The 18,004-nt window shown below is 49.4% G+C and overlaps 1 pseudogene; it reads left to right on the top strand.

Moving 5' to 3' along the window:
• Nucleotides 1-265: 265 nt before the first annotated feature.
• Nucleotides 266-17,792, top strand: LOC136470419 (glutamine--fructose-6-phosphate aminotransferase [isomerizing] 1-like; annotated as a pseudogene).
• The last annotated feature ends 212 nt before the right edge of the window (nucleotides 17,793-18,004 follow it).

Genomic DNA, 18,004 nt, shown 5'->3' with positions numbered 1-18,004 from the left:
GACCATGAAAGTCAAGCTTAGAGCCTGACGGCTCTGGAATGCTGTTGAGAAGGGCACCGACAATGAGGAAGATGACATGTCAGTGTTGGAGGTTATCCTCGTTGCTGTACCGGCCGAGTACAGGGAGCCGTTGGGAGCGAAGAGCTCTGCTAAGGAGGCGTGGGAGGCTATTGTGGCGATGCGCATCGGTTCCGATCGCGCAAAGAAGACGACAGCTCAGCTTCTGAAGTAGGAGTACGCCAACCTCAAGTTTAAGGATGGTAAAATGGTGGACTTCTCCCTCCGCCTGCAGACGCTCATCAGCAAGCTGAAGAGCCACGGCGTCACCATCGGCGAAGAGGAGGCAGTCTCCAAGTACCTCCACTCCGTGCTGGCAAAGTACATCCAGATCGCTCTCTCCATAGAGACGATGCTGGACTTGTCCACCCTCACCATTGAGGATGTGACAGGCCATCTGCGGGCGGTGGACGAGCGCCTGGAGCAGGCGACAGCAACGAAGGACAGCGGCAAACTGCTGCTTATAGAAGAGGAGTGGGCTGCTTGGAGGAACTCCGGGAAGGCAGCCTTCTCTAGCCGTGGTGGCGATGTCAAGCGCCGTGGCAAGGCTTCTTCGGAGAAGAAGAAGCAGGTCGACCCCAACGCCTGCTGGCACTACGGGAAGACGGGCCATTGGGCACGGGAGTGCCCAAATCGCAAGCAGGAGAAGAAGGCTGAGGCTCATCTGGCGCAAGCTGATGATGTCGATGAGGCCACTATCCTAATGGCGATGTTCTGTGCACTGCACGACGTCGAGACCAAGGAGAGGGAAGAGGCGACGATGGTGGAAGGACCTGGGAAGGCCCTGAAGACTGTCAACCTCGACGAACCACGCGCCCAAGTTCACCTCGGATGTGTGGGCGCCGACCAGGCGCCGACCAGGGCGCCGACCAGGACAAGTACCTGGACTCTGGCGCCAGCAACCACATGATGGGCTCCACGGCATCCTTCTCCGAGCTCGACGATGATGTTACCAGTACGGTGAAGTTTGGTGACGGCTCAAGGGTGGCAATCCAAGGGCGCGATACCATCATCTTCAGGTGCCAGAACAGGGAGCACCGCGCGCTAACAGATGTATATTACATCCCGCAGCTGCATTCCAGCATCATCAGCATTGGTCAGCTGGATGAGCGTGGTAGCGAGGTACTGATCAAGGACGGAGTCCTTAGGATCAGGGACCGGGAGCAGCGACTTCTCACCATGGTGAAGAGGTCCCTAAACCGGTTGTACCTGCTCGACCTGAAGGTAGAGCATCCGGTGTGCCTGGCGGCAAGGCACACCGAGGAGCCTTGGCTGTGGCATGCCTGGTTTGGACATCTCACTTTGACGCGTTTGGTCGGCTAGAAAAGATGGTCCGAGGGCTATCCCACATCAAGCACGGAGGCGAGCTGTGTGACAGCTGCCTGGCCAGGAAGCAGAGGTGGCTACCATTCCCAAAGGCAGCCAAGTATCGCGCGAAGGACGCTCTCGAGCTCATCCACGGTGACCTCTGTGGGCCGATCACGCCAGCTACAAACGGTGGTCGGCGGTATTTCCTCCTACTCGTGGATGATTGTAGTTGCTACATGTGGCTGCAACTCTTGACGAGCAAGGATGAAGCACGGCGGCGATCAAGAAGTTCAAGATGCGCGTGGAGGCCGAGAGCGGCAAGAAGCTCCACGTGCTGAGGACTGATCGCGGCGGCGAATTCACTTTGGTGGAGTTCGTTGCATACTGCGCGGATCAGGGTGTGGTGTGACACCACACCGCGCCATACTCGCCACAACAGAATGGCGTGGTGGAGAGGCGAAACTAGATGGTGGTCGGCATGGCTCGATCCATGATGAAGGCCAAAGGCATGCCAGCAAGGTTCTAGGGTGAGGCGGTGACCACGGCGGTGTTCATCCTCAACTATGCTCCGACCAAGGCCCTGATGGGAAAGACGCCATTCGAAGCTTGGTATGGGCGCAAGCCGAGCGTGTCCTTCCTCCGGACATTCGGCTGCATCAGCCACGTTAGGAAGACAAAGCCGATCCTCACCAGTACTCCATGCTAAGGCTCGATTCATCTTCGCCGGCATTGTAACGAGGGGGTGGATTATGCACGCTAGGAAGGTTGTCAGCATAGTATTTTGTTGTGAAGTTTGACACCTCCTCCAGAATGTATGCCTCTGTAATGGATGCTTCAATTTTGCATTTATTTTTACATTTAGTTCGAAGAACCTTTTGACATCTCTCAATTGAATAGCACCAATGACCCTGCACAGACCCCCTATTCGTGCTTCATATGGGAGGTGCATAATCATATGCTGCATCGGATTGAAGAAGCCAGGTGGAAAAATCTTCTCCAACTTATAGAGCAACACATATGCCATTCTTTCCATTTCTGCAACCACGGTACGAGATAACTCCTTGGCACAAAGCTGGCGGAAGAAATTGCTCAACTCCGTTAGCACCTACCAGACATGCTCAGGGACATAGCCTCGAACCATCACCGGAAGTAGGCGCTCAAGCCATATGTGGTAATCATGACTCTTGAGCCTGTTGATTCGCATAGTAGCTAAGTTCACTCCCCTCTTCAGATTCGCTACATACCCATCAGGGAACATTAACGTTTGGAGCCATTCTAGTACCTCCCTCCTTTGGGCCCTCATCAGGACGAAATCGGCCTTAGGCTTTCTCCACGACTTGCCGGCTCTGGGAGGCGCCATGTTCAGCTTTGGTCTGTCTCATAACCTCACTTGATCCACTCTAGCCTTAACGTTATCCTTTGTCTTATCAGGAATGTCCATGATTGTACCAAAAATTGCCTCGGCGATATTCTTTTCAGTGTGCATTACATCAATGTTATGTGGAAGAAGAAGATATCAAAATAGGGGAGGTTCCACAAGCACGACTTCTGAGTCCAGGCATGTTGCTCGCCATATCCCACAAAACCACCTTCTTGTTTATTGACCTCGAGAGCATCTAACTGAGCATGAACCGTGGCTCTTGTCATCATCTGCGGTGCAGGGTCTTTAACTATGACATCTTTCGTAAAGTTCTTGATGTCTAGTCTGAATGGATGGTCAGAAGGGAGGAATTGTCGATGTTTGTCGAACGAAGAATACTTGCCACCCTTTGTCAACCAAATGAACATAAGAGAAGCCTTGCATACCGGCATGGGAACCTCCCGTGAACACACCAGCAGCAAAAAATCCCATATGCCGGCAAGTCATGCATGGAGTACTGGTACCAAACATGCATTTTGAAGTTTGTCTTTGTAGCTCGGTCATATGTCCATACCCCTTCCTCCCAAGCATGGACCAAATCATCAATCAGAGGCTCCATGTACACACTCATATTATTCCTCGGGTGTTCTGGAATTATCAACGACAAGAATATGTTCTGTCATTGAAAGAGGATGCCAGGGGGGAGATTGAGGGGGATAACGAACATGGGCCAACAGGTGTACGGGGCAGCCACCATTCCATAAGGATTGAACCCATCTGTTGCCAGTGCAACACGTACATTACGAGCCTCTAGAGCTTTCTCACAATGAATCTCATCAAACCTTGTCTAGGCTTCACCATCGAATGGGTGTACCATCTTCTCAGGATTGTATCGACGTTCGTTTTTGTGCCATGTCATCTATTTCACGGATTCCTCAGTCATGTAAAGCCGTTGGATCCTCGGTATGAAAGGAAGGTACCGTAGGATCTTCACGGGAATTACAAGCTTCCTCTTCTGACCATCACCAGAGGCTACCTCTAGGAACCTAGACGATTCGCACTTCACACAGTACTTTTCTTCCGCATACTCTTTCCTAAATAAGATGCACCCCTTCGGACAAGCATGCATCTGCTCGTATGGCATCTTAAGTGCACGAAGGAGTTTCTGTGCCTCATACATGCTCTTTGGCAAGATGTGACCATCTGGGAGCAGGCTGCCAATAATTATGAGCATAACATCGAAGGCGTCTTGACTCATGCTGCCATTAGGCGTGCTATGGCATCCAATTGAGAAACCTTGGAATGCCTGTGAAGGGGTTGCTGTGCCGCAGACAACATGTCGTAATACGCCTTTGCGGTAGCCTCTGGCTCCTCCTCCCTACATCCTTCATCGAAGCATGCTTCATGATAGTCATTTAACATGTCTCCTACCCCGGCATCCCCATCATATTCCTCGATGCGTTGTCTCACGACCTCGTCTCTCCCACGATCGGCTTCACCATGGTAGATCCACCTGGTATAGTCTGCCGTAAATCCATTCTTGCAAAGATGTTTACCCATGACCAGCTTGTTTTGCCGACGCGTGTTTGCACATTTGCTGCAGGGACACCAAGTGACACTAGCTCCTTTAACCCTTGCAAATGCTCGTTCCAAGAAAGCATCGGTCTTGTCAATCCATTCTTCGGTCCACGAAGACTGACTAAAGCGGCCCGTGTACATCCACTCACGGTCATCCATCCTCTAGCATATCAGCGAGTAATATAAAAAATCACGTTGCATCTACACGATCCTATACTATCTAATAGGTGAAGATAGGTCCTAATCCCACCCGAAGATGTATAGATGGGGTTAGTTTCAATGCTCTACTCCTATCCAAGACAGAATTTCGGCAGCACCTCCCCGCTGTTCTCCAAATACACGTCCTGGAAGGGAGATTGTGTATCCGGAGAACAACAGGGAGATGCTGCCAAAACTCCATCACGGATCGGAGTAGAGCATGGAAACTAACCGCATCTACATATCCTCGGGCTATCCAAAAAACGTGGACAATTTGAAACAGATACGGTTATAGATATGCAAAGATCTGCATATTTCCAACCGTATCTCTTTCGAACAGGAGATGCCTAGCTAGGTTACGTGATATACGAACATGATATGGAAAGAAGGGTCTTTTATGCCTCACCTTGCTGTCCTGCAAAGTGACGAGTCGAGGATGTTGCAATAGCCTCTCCTGCAATAAAAGGAACGTAGTAGTGTCAAATCTAAATTTCGGCAGCACCTCCCCTGCACGGGGAGGCTTCCAAAACCTGCAACAAATAAAACGGCACAATGGCCGACAACCACATCCACACCAAACAAACAGCATGATGGCCGACAACCACATGCACATCTTATACCTTGCAAAAACACGGCAACTCGAAGTTATGGGGCGGCTGGAGGGCAAGGTGGAACCAGGCGGTAGGGAGGGGCAGGGAGCGGCGGCAAAAACCTGCAAGTTGAGACACGCATATAGTCAGTGCATGTTTAGATTGCTAACATTTGCATGTGCACTATCTGTTACAGCTACAAGGTATGCCATGATCATTAGTGGACTTATATGTATCATACAATCCTCTATTTGTCTTAGTAATTCTAGCTAGAAGAAGTGGCTAGACAGTAAGCCTCCCGGCAGGCACCGGTCATGTTGCCATGAGATTTCATTCTCTCAAAAACGGATTAATTTACTTATTTCAAACTTGCCTTGAGATTTTATTCACTGAAAATGGATTAATTTACTTATTTCTTGTTTGCCATAAACTATGAAGCCTCACAGCAGGCGTTGGTCCCTAGTGGTACTGTTCATGTAGCCAGGACATTTCATTCTATCAAAATGTATCAGTTTACTTAAGTTACACTCTTATAATTGTCTTACTAATTGTAACTAGGAGTTAAATATGTTCTATTGTCTTCCACCCTCGTCATTTTCTTATGTACTGTACTAATATCTTGTGTAGCTGGTAGCTTTGTGCGGTGTTTTGTTTTAAACTACAAATCACCTGGTACTAATAGCTTTTGCACTGCTCATATTGTTTTCTTTTTCAAAGCTATGGATAACAATAAAGCAGTAGCTTCTTTTTTGCCTAACTGGAATGAAACAGTATGGTCCACATAGTAGTTTTCTTTTTCAAAGCTATGGATAACAATTTGAATGCCTTTTGTTTTAAACTACAAATCACCCTGTCTGCTCCGGCGATTTGCTGCAAGAGCGAGGACGCGGCAGAGATGATACGACTATGTACTAAATTTGTTTGCTTAATGCTCTATGACACTAAATATTCAGATCGCAAGATGTTTCTGAAAATAATGATGTGCTTACGATGAAAATCTTACCGGGGCAGAGGGATACTGCAGGGAGCCGGAGGCCGGGGGCGGGCCGCGCCGGGGGCGGGACGGGGTGCCCGGGGCGGGATGCACCGGGGCGGGCGGCGCCGGGGGCGGGGCAGCGATGCCGCGCCGGTGGCGGGGCGCGGTGGGGCGGGGAGGCGGCGCGGGGTGGCGGCGTGCGGTGTGGTGTGTGTGTGAAGGGCCGGGCGCGGCGGGGCGCAGTGGGGCGGGGGGGGGGGGGGGGTGGCGGCGTGCGGTGCGGTGCGGTGCGGCGTGTTGTGTGCGCGAGGGTGAGGGCCGGGGGTGCTAACCGCTGGGGGCATATGAAGGAGTATGCCGAGTGCCAAGATCTGGGGCACTCGGCATTATTTTTTTATTTTCATTACGGCCCGATACTGTGCAGTGGGGCCGGTCGACGAATTTGCCGAGTGTCCCCTATATGACACTCGGCAAATATTCTTTTCGCCAAGTGTCAGGTAGAAAACACTCGGCAAAATAAATCGATATTTCATGCTCCACCGTCCTCCTTCTTCACAGCTTGTTCTACTAAATTTGTTTCAATGTACTTTAAAAATACCTTGTCAAATTCACTCAACAATGCATATTTGATTTTTCTATGAATATTAATCCATTATTTCATGCAGTTATAGCTCAAATTCAATATATATCAATTAAAATTCTATAATTGAGGTTAATAAATTAAAATTATCAAACGGATCTGAAAAATTACTAAAATTTGACGTGAACCAATCTATGTTGTCTATTGCCTATACAAAAAGTTTTGAAGTCAAACCCCAATTCGACCGTCACTTTGACTCCAAATCTTACCGGATCATTCTCAACGCTACGATTCTTCTTCGGAGATGCTTTGGTTTGTAAAGGTCGTACGTGACAAATTGTGCGAAACCTTCTCAATTTTTTCCACAGTCTCCACGTATGATATCAGGAGATCTTGACAAATCTCGTCATTTTCAGACTTCGTTTGCTTTTTTTAGAATTTAAAAACCATCCGGCCACACGTTCGTGGTGGTCGTGTTTCCTGAACAAAATGTTCGAAAATTCTTTTCATTTCCCGAGTAAGGCCCCAAAATGGACTCAATAACATGAATATGATTTCTCCACTCAATTTATTCCATTATTTGTATCACTTGCAGTTCAAATTTGACTTAAACAAAAAAATTCCTCTAAATGCAATAAATTACTTCAATATAGCAAACAGATCGAGAAATATACCAAATTTTAACATGTAGTACCACATGTTGTATGTGGAGAGTAGAAAAAGTTTGGAGGGCAGGAGAGGAAAAAAATTTATTATTTTACCGAGTGCCATTAAAAAACACTCGGCAACAACAATACTTTGCCGAGTGCAAACAAAAAACACTCGGCCAAAATATCAGTTTGCCGAGTGTCAACCAAAAACACACGGCATACCTTGTCTTTGCCGAGTGTCTCTAACGGACACTCGGCAAAGTTCTAACGGCAGGGCGGCGCACCCAACGGCCGTCAGATGGCCGCTGCACGCCCAGCGCACGTGACTCCACGTTGCCGAGTGTCCGTGTTTGCCGAGAGTTTTGTTGTAGTTTGCCGAGTGTTTTTTATTAGGCACTCGGCAAAGTTGGATTTTGCCGAGTGCTATATGTTTGCCGAGTGTTTCATTAAATACACTCAGTAAATGGGATGTTTGCCGAGTGCCCGATGAAATACACTCGGCAAACCCTCAGGCACTCGGCAATTCTACTGTTTCTGGTAGTGTTGAAGCTCTCCCTTTCTGCATTTCCTCGCAAGCTCATGCTGTACAACTTTCCATCGCACTTTTGGTGGTATTCCTTTCTGTAGTAGTCGTCCTGTAATGCTCGCAACCATGAACTATAGGAGTAGGTCAGAAGCTAAATCTTACTCCAGCTTCCGTGATCGTGTTCCCTTTTTCCAGAGGTTGATGAGAAGGATGTGAACCTGGATGCTGCGTTCAGTGTGCATGCTGGGATTGCCCACACCAGGTGGGCCACGCACGGTGTGCCTGCTCCAAGGAACAGCCACCCCCAATCGTCTGGTGCCGGTGATGAGTTCTTGGTCGTCCACAATGGCATTATCACCAACTATGAGGTCTGCTTACTCTGTCGTTATGATGTTGTATATAATATAATACAGTTCTTGCATGTTCTTCATTCCATATGGCGACATACTTGTTACTGTGACATTGTTTGATGGAATCTTGCGGCATTGTATTGTTTGTTTTGTTCTATATAGTCTTTACAGTTGTGTGTGCACATGGATCATTGAAATCGCATGCCTGTACCAACACTTGCTTTGAGCTCCCTTCACATGGGATGTCTCCTTATCCTCCCTCCAATTTTTTAAGCAGAGAATCTGCCCTTTAGTTTCGAATATCATATGTAATACTTATGAATGGTTACTGCAGTACATTATTTACTGTGTAACAAATGGAATTTCAAGAACTGTCTTTTCAGTTCTGCAGGTTATCCACCGCAATCCTGAATTTCCTTTTCTAGTTATGTAAATTTCCCGCAATACTCAATGTTAGATTTCAAAAGTTGATCTTGTGTTTATGGACATTTATGACACTCAAGTTTGAACCATCATAAACTTCAATGTATGTGATCATGTGCATCCTCCAGATTCCGTTGTAAACTAACGTGGCAGCATATGATAACTAGGTAAATTACAGGTCTAACTTGATTTTTCTCTCATATCTGTTCAGGTCCTGAAAGAGACACTAACTAGGCACGGGTTCACCTTTGAGTCTGCTATGTTAGATAATCTACTGTTTCCTTGTGTGAACACACAGCAAGGGAAGACGGCGCCGAAAAGGCTTCCTGCTGTGGTATTGTAGCCGCTGCAGAGGCACGCGCTAAACGGCTCACCTGTCGCACTGTAGCCACATGTAGGGACAGACGCAGAAGTCAGTCCTGCTGTGTTATCTAGTAACTGTAGCAGCATGGCAGCTGTACTAGGACTAGATATGATAGAGTTATATAAATAGTTTGCCACTGCAATTCAGTAAAGAGAGTTCAGATTTGCCATCTCCTATACAGGGCTCAGGCCAACGCTAATGTCTTTGGCTGTGTGTGTATGCTCTGTTCTCCCTCTTCTTCAACCTCTAGCCATAGTGTGTATGGTCGGACAACACTTGTTCGTGGTTGGCTTAGCTAGTGGGTGCTCGGCAACACTAGCGGGTGCTCGGCAAGACTGGTGAGTGGTTAACTCACCTGAGCCGGTGATACTATGGGCTAACAAGTGGTATCGAAGCCGTACAAGCGCCATCGCCGGACTAACCGCTGGCGATGATGAATGGTTCGGAGATGGGCGACAGCAGTGGCACTGCTGTGGCTGCCTAGCCATGACCGGAGGTCGTTGTTCGTACGGTGCGGGAGGTCAGCGGCACTAGTTGGCCAACGCTGACTCACACCAACTATGGAGAGTGGTCGGTGACCATGAAAGTCAAGCTTAGAGCCTGACGGCTCTGGAATGCTGTTGAGAAGGGCACCGACAATGAGAAAGATGACATGTCAGTGTTGGAGGTTATCCTCGTTGTTGTACCGGCCGAGTACAGGGAGCCGTTGGGAGCGAAGAGCTCTGCTAAGGAGGCGTGGGAGGCTATTGTGGCGATGCGCATCGGTTCCGATCGCGCAAAGAAGGCGACAGCTCAGCTTCTGAAGTAGGAGTACGCCAACCTCAAGTTTAAGGATGGTAAAATGGTGGACTTCTCCCTCCGCCTGCAGACGCTCATCAGCAAGCTGAAGAGCCACGGCGTCACCATCGGCGAAGAGGAGGCAGTCTCCAAGTACCTCCACTCCGTGCTGGCAAAGTACATCCAGATCGCTCTCTCCATAGAGACGATGCTGGACTTGTCCACCCTCACCATTGAGGATGTGACAGGCCATCTACGGGCGGTGGACGAGCGCCTGGAGCAGGAGACAGCAACGAAGGACAGCGGCAAACTGCTGCTTATAGAAGAGGAGTGGGCTGCTTGGAGGAACTCCGGGAAGGCAGCCTTCTCTAGCCGTGGTGGCGATGTCAAACGCCGTGGCAAGGCTTCTTCGGAGAAGAAGAAGCAGGTCGACCCCAACGCCTGCCGGCACTACGGGAAGACGGGCCATTGGGCATGGGAGTGCCCAAATCGCAAGCAAGAGAAGAAGGCTGAGGCTCATCTGGCGCAAGCTGATGATGTCGATGAGGCCACTATCCTGATGGCGATGTTCTGTGCACTGCACGACGTCGAGACCAAGGAGAGGGAAGAGGCGACGATGGTGGAAGGACCTGGGAAGGCCCTGAAGACTGTCAACCTCGACGAACCACGCGCCCAAGTTCACCTCGGATGTGTGGGCGCCGACCAGGGGCCGACCAGGGCGCCGACCAGGACAAGTACCTGGACTCTGGCGCCAGCAACCACATGATGGGCTCCACGGCATCCTTCTCCGAGCTCGACGACGATGTTACCAGTACGGTGAAGTTTGGTGACGGCTCAAGGGTGGCAATCCAAGGGCGCGATACCATCATCTTCAGGTGCCAGAACAGGGAGCACCGCGCGCTAACAGATGTATATTACATCCCGCAGCTGCATTCCAGCATCATCAGCATTGGTCAGCTGGATGAGCGTGGTAGCGAGGTACTGATCAAGGACGGAGTCCTTAGGATCAGGGACCGGGAGCAGCGACTTCTCACCATGGTGAAGAGGTCCCTAAACCGATTGTACCTGCTCGACCTGAAGGTAGAGCATCCGGTGTGCCTGGCGGCAAGGCACACCGAGGAGCCTTGGCTGTGGCATGCCTGGTTTGGACATCTCACTTTGACGCGTTTGGTCGGCTAGAAAAGATGGTCCGAGGGCTATCCCACATCAAGCACGGAGGCGAGCTGTGTGACAGCTGCCTGGCCAGGAAGCAGAGGTGGCTACCATTCCCAAAGGCAGCCAAGTATCGCGCGAAGGACGCTCTCGAGCTCATCCACGGTGACCTCTGTGGGCCGATCACGCCAGCTACAAACGGTGGTCGGCGGTATTTCCTCCTGCTCATGGATGATTGTAGTTGCTACATGTGGCTGCAACTCTTGACGAGCAAGGATGAAGCGCGGCGGCGATCAAGAAGTTCAAGATGCGCGTGGAGGCCGAGAGCGGCAAGAAGTTCCACGTGCTGAGGACTGATCGCGGCGGCAAATTCACTTTGGTGGAGTTCATTGCATACTGCGCGGATCAGGGTGTGGTGTGACACCACACCGCGCCATACTCGCCACAACAGAATGGCGTGGTGGAGAGGCGAAACTAGATGGTGGTCGGCATGGCTCGATCCATGATGAAGGCCAAAGGCATGCCAGCAAGGTTCTAGGGTGAGGCGGTGACCACGGCGGTGTTCATCCTCAACTGCGCTCCGACCAAGGCCCTGATGGGAAAGACGCCATTCGAAGCTTGGTATGGGCGCAAGCCGAGCGTGTCCTTCCTCCGGACATTCGGCTGCATCGGCCACGTTAGGAAGACAAAGCCGATCCTCACCAAGCTGGAGGACAGGAGCACACCGATGGTGTTCCTAGGCTACACGGAGGGTACCAAGGCATACCGGCTCTATGACCCATGCGAAGACAAGGTACTTATCTCGCGCGACGTCATGTTCGATGAGAAGGCATCTTGGGACTGGAACAGTTCGAGCACGGGGGAAGCTGGCGGCTTCTCCAGCACCTTCATCTTCGAGCACCTAGTCATCCATGGTGGTGGAGATGCTGGGGAAGAGGTGCCAAGCACTCTGGGAGGTGTGCCGAGCACTCCAGCGGTAGAGCCGAGCACTCCTAGTGCAGTGCCGAGCACTTCAGGAGGGATGCCGAGCACTCTGATCACTCCGGGAGGAGTGCCGAGCACTCCTGGAGGGATGCCGAGCACGCCAGGAGTGGTGCCAGGAGGTTCTGCAGTGGAGGCAACCACTCTAAGACGGGTGCCGAGCACTCCCGTAGCAGAGCCAAGAGGTCTTGCAGTGGTGCTAACCACTCCAAGACTGAGGCTCAACACTCCTATTGTGGCGCCAAGCATTGCAGGAGTAGTGACGAGCCGTCCAGAAGCAGTGCCGAGCACTACAACCAGGGTGCCGAGCACTCCAGGTGCTGTGCCGAGCACTATGGCGGAACAGGGAACTCCATCAACACTGATCAAGTTCGCCTCACCTCCAAGTGACATCACTGAGTTCGTGGATACCTTCCACGAAGGTGAGAAGGTGCAGTTCCGTAGGCTGGATGACATCATCGACGGCACAGGGCCCTCAGGCCTGGCAGGTAGGCTGCTCAATGACGCAGAGCCGCTGCTCATCAACGCAGAGGAACCACCCACGTTCGTGCTAGCCGAGCACGATGTAAACAAGCGGCGGGCGATGCTGGAGGAGATGAAGGCGATCGAGGAAAACGAGACATGGTAGCTCATCAATCCACCTCTAGGATGCCGTCCGATCAGCCTGAAGTGGGTGTACAAGGTCAAGCAGGACGAGCTCGATGCCATTATCAAGCACAAGGCGTGCCTCGTCGCCTAAGGCTTTGTACAGCGTGAGGGCATAGACTTCGAGGAAGTCTTTGCGCTAGTAGCGCACATAGATTCTGTCCGTTTGCTACTAGCTTTGGCAGCAGCAAAGGACTGGCGCGTCCATCACTTGGACGTTAAATCAGCCTTCCTCAATGGCAAGCTGGCGGAGATAGTCTTTGTTTGGCAACCTCCAGGTTTCGCCATCAAGGGAGAGGGGCACAGGGTGCTCCGACTGCGCAAGGCGCTCTACGGGCTGCAGCAGGCCCCATGAGCATGGAATGCCAAGTTTGACGCCACGCTGGGCGAGCTTGGGTCCTAGCGGTGCGCAACCGAGCACGCGCTCTACATGCAGTGACAGGGGAAGGAGGAGCTCATCGTCGGCGTGTATGTGGATGACTTGATCATCACCGGCGCACTCACGGAGGACATCAACAGCTTCAAGCACGAGATGGCGGCTCGTTTCCAAATGAGCGATCTCGGCGCACTCTCCTACTACCTCGGCATTGAGGTGAGATAGGGGAAGGAGGAACTCACGCTCGGTCAGAGCGTGTATGCCTCGAAGCTGTTGGAGCGGAGTGGCATGGCTGAGTGCAAGCCATGTGTGACTCCGATGGAGGAGGGAAGGAGGAACTCATGCTCGGTCAGAGCGCGTATGCCTTGAAGCTGTTGGAGCGGAGCGGCATGGCTGAGTGCAAGCCATGCGTGACTCCAATGGAGGAGTGGCTGAAGCTGACGAAGGCCAGCACCACGGCGAAGGTAGATGCAACACTCTACCGGAGCATCGTCGACGGTCTGCGCTACCTAGTCCACACGAGGCTGGACATTACGTTCGCCGTGGGCTATGTCACTCGCTTCATGGAGGATCCCAGAGAGGATCACTGGGTTGCGGTGAAGCGGCTACTGCGCTACGTCAAGGGGATGGTGGATCATGGAATCATCTTTCCCAAGACCAGCGGGAGTGGGCTGCAGCTCACTGTGTTCAGCGATGCAGACATGGCGGGGGACATCGACGGACGACGGAGCACCTCTGGCGTGCTCGTCTTCCTCGGGTCGGCTCTAATTTCATGGTTGTCGCTGAAACAGAAGGTGATGGTGCTATCTATGTGCGAGGCAGAGTACGTAGCAGCGGCCACAGCGGCGTGCCAAGTTGTGTGGCTACGCCAGCTGCTAGGCGAGCTGACCGGCATGGAAGCTCACCCAGCAGCACTGATGGTGGACAACCAGACCGCCATCGCCCTTGCGAAGAATTCGGTTCTACACGATCGGAGCAAACACATTGACGTGAAGTTCCACTTCCTCAGGGACTATGTTGATGGAGGGCAGATCGTCATCGAGTTCGTCGAAACTGGTCGGCAACTCGCGGACGCCCTCACCAAGACGCTCGGACGTCTTCGACTCACGGAGCTAAAGGAGATGATCGGCATGGAGGGGGTACAAGGGATAGCAGTAGGATTAGGGGAAAAATTGTTAGATAATCTACTACTTCCTTGTGTGAACACACATCAAGGGAAGGCGGCGTCGAAAAGGCTCCCTGCTGTGGTACTGTAGCCGCTGCAGAGGCAGGCGCCGAATGGCTCACCTACCGCACTGTAGCCACATGCAAGGACAGGCGCAGAAGTCAGTCCTGCTGTGTTATCTAGTAACTGTAGCAGCATGGCAGCTGTACTAGGACTAGATATGATAGAGTTGTATAAATAGTTTGCCACTGCAACTCAGTAAAGAGAGTTCAGATTTGCCATCTCCTATACAGGGCTCCCGCCAACGCTGGTGTCTCTGGCTGTGTGTGTATGCTCTGTTCTCCCTCTTCTTCAACCTCTAGCCATGGTGTGTGTGGTCGGACAACGCTTGTTCGTGGTCGGCTTAGCTAGTGGGTGCTCGGCAACACTAGCGGGTGCTCGGTAAGACTGGTGAGTGATCAACTCACCTGAGCCGGTGATCCTGTGGGCTAACATGATATGGACACAGAAGTCATCCCTAAGCTAGCAAAGTTCGTTTTTGATAAATCTCATGATGAAGAAGGTAGTGTGTTTATATCCTTGAAATTGCAATATTGCTGTCGTAGACAAAAGCTGAAAATATAATACCCTTTGATATTCTGGACCATTTAATCTGTAGTTTCATGTAAGTTAGTATATCCTTTGGGCGTTGCATGATGGTTAAATTATTAATGTTGTCTCCTAGGAAGTAGATGAGGCAATAGTTGATACACATCTATGCTATTTATGCTAAACACTTCTATTAGCATTTTAGAGATGTGCAGACTACTACAAACTTGGAAGAATAGTCATTATTGCATTACAAAATAATTCATGTTGACTGAACCCATCGGTGACTTCTAGTTATGGCAGTTCCTTACTATATTTCCATTTCCTCAGGTGATGTGACGTTTAGCCAAGTTGTTATGGAAGTCATGAGGCAGCTTGAAGGAGCCTACGCACTTATCTTTAAAAGTCCACACTATACCAATGAATTGATTGCATGCAAACGAGGCAGCCAACTGATACTTGGTGTCAATGTGAGTGAAATAACATCCTTATACCTTTTAGGCTTTTGGGTAGATTTAATATGAGCAAATTAAACTAATCTTTTTTGTGTGTTTGTACTGAGCTACATTTTCCATTAAAATGGGACCTAAGTTAATTTTTTCTTGCCGTCATCTACTTCAAAAATATTTGACATGGGAAAACAGCATAGTTGTTACTTGTAAACATAATGCCCTAAAGAAGATGTTAGTTCCATTATTTGCATCAAGCCATCGGATAATACCCTATAACTGCCTTTTGTTATCATATATTTTCTCTCATCAAGGGAAACTCTTCATATAGTAACAAACTTTTTAATTGCCACGTGTTTTGACCATAAGAACCATGGGGTTAGGTAGTTCAAGAGATTGATATTATTTATGAGATTGATATTATTTATGAGCAACCTTTTTAGTAATATATTTTACATTACCATACTTCATCTTTTGTTATTGCGCTCTATAAATCTTACAATCCTCTTTTTTGAATCTGAACCCTTTCCTATAGAAATATAGAATGTAAAAATCATGACCATTATCTCTTGTGTTTCAGGAATTGAGTGGTCAACAGAATGGGAAATCATTACATGATGTCAAAACCTTGACAACAAATGGAAAGCCCAAAGAATTATTCTTCTCCAGTGATCTATGTGCTATTGTAGAGCACACGAAGAACTATTTAGCTCTTGAAGATAATGAAATTGTTCATATTAAGGTATTGTTTGTTTGTTATGTTACATGCATTTTGCTGGTTTGTGTTACCAGTGTTCGTCTATTATAATTATAACTTTACAGTGTCTAGGCCTTGATAATCATCGATGTAGTTCTCCCCTGTCAACAACTCGCCATGATGTTGTGTACAAGAAATATAATCTCCAACCTTCTATGCCTAATTGGTTTAAGCATTGCAGGATGGTAGCGTCTCGATCCTCAAGTTTGACCCTCACAAAGAGAAGCCAGCATCTGTGCAACGAGCATTGTCTGTTCTTGAGATGGAAGTTGAGCAAATAAAGAAAGGAGGTTATGACCACTTCATGCAAAAAGAAATCCATGAACAGCTACATTCATTGAAAACAACAATGAGGGGTAGACTGAAGGATGGTGGGGTTCTTCTAGGTGGACTGAAGGAATATCTCAAAACAATTAGGCGCTGTAGAAGGGTGGTTTTTATTGGTTGCGGAACAAGTTACAATGCTGCCTTAGCTGCAAGACCTTTTGTGGAAGAACTGACTGGTAAGCCCAATCAATTACTCCAGCTGTATTGTCTTTACCAAGAAAAGTTTGGAATTTGTCAAAGCAATCAGAATTTAGTTATTGATCCTTTAGGTTTTGCCTTTCTCCTTGCTTTATTTGGATGATAGGTATTCCTGTGACTATGGAGGTTGCAAGTGACTTGCTGGACAGACAAGGTCCCATCTACAGAGAAGACACTGCAGTTTTTGTTAGTCAGTCTGGGGAGACAGCAGATACCCTCCTTGCTCTTGATTATGCACTGGAAAATGGAGCTCTCTGTGTTGGCATAACAAATACTGTTGGAAGCACACTGTCTAGAAAAACACACTGCGGAGTTCATATCAATGCTGGTTGTGAGATTGGTGTTGCCAGTACAAAGGTTGGTCTATATAAGTTGCCCCTTTGCAACGTGCTCCTCTTTTTAGCTATCCGTTTTCATCATAACTGAAAGAAGTCCCAACAACACCTGACAATCTTGCAGGCATATACAAGTCAAATAGTAGCCATGGCGATGATGGCGTTGGCTATTGGATCCGATCAAATATCTACTCAAGCTAGAAGGGATACTATCATCAGTGGACTTAACAACCTTTCAAGTACGTTGAACTAGATCTTTGTGCTATGCAGTCAAGCAAAAGGCTGTTTTTGACTGACGTCTCCAAAATGTGTATGTATATCCTATGGTGCAGGCAATGTTAGCGAAGTTCTCAAACTTGATGTTGAAATGAAGGAACTTGCCTCGTCACTGATCGATTCAGAGTCACTCCTTGTGTTTGGAAGAGGCTACAACTATGCCACCGCACTGGAGGGTGCTCTGAAAGTCAAGGAGGTCGCGCTGATGCACAGCGAAGGCATGCTTGCCGGTGAGATGAAGCATGGGCCGCTGGCCCTGGTGGACGAGAACCTTCCCATCATTGTCATTGCGACTCGTGACGCATGCTTCAGGTAATGAAGAAGCCGAGTTTTCGAAAAGAACCAGGTTGGTTTTGGTTATGCTTAATAACAGGAAATCCCTGAGCCGGTTGGTTTTCCACCTCTTGCAGCAAGCAGCAGTCGGTGATTCAGCAGCTCCTTTCGCGCAAGGGGCGCCTGATAGTGATGTGCTAGAGGGGAGACGCCTCGGCTGTATGTCCCAGTGGATCTTGCAGAGTCATTGAAGTTCCAGAGGTTGCAGATTGTCTCCAGCCAGTGATTAACATAATTCCATTACAGGTTAGTCTAAGCTTGTTTTGTTTACTTTTTTTTGTAAATAAAAAAAATTGTGTGGAGTCCTCAGACCTCCCTTTTCACCTTTCAATTTTACTGACAAATACAGTTTTCTGTTGACTGAACAAATTTTGTTATTTTTGGTTCAGTTGCTCGCATACCATCTGACTGTTCTCCGGGGATTCGACGTGGACCAACCAAGGAATCTGGCGAAGAGCGTGACCACGCAGTAGGTAGAGGTGGATGAGATGCATGTGAGAACGACTTGTATCCCTATGTTGTACCACTGGTAGAGAACCGAGCTTTACTCCCGGTGGGGAACCCCCTCTAGTCCCGGTTCCCCACCCGAGAGCAAGCATTCGGGACTAAAGGGGGGTCCTTTAGCCCCGGGTCAGGAACCGGGACTAAAGGAGGACCTTTAGTCCTGGTGAGTAACACCAACCGG

Source organism: Miscanthus floridulus, chromosome 8 (genome assembly GCF_019320115.1).
Source record: "Miscanthus floridulus cultivar M001 chromosome 8, ASM1932011v1, whole genome shotgun sequence".
Classification (NCBI taxonomy): Eukaryota; Viridiplantae; Streptophyta; class Magnoliopsida; order Poales; family Poaceae; genus Miscanthus; species Miscanthus floridulus.
This window is presented reverse-complemented; position numbering and strand designations above follow the sequence as displayed.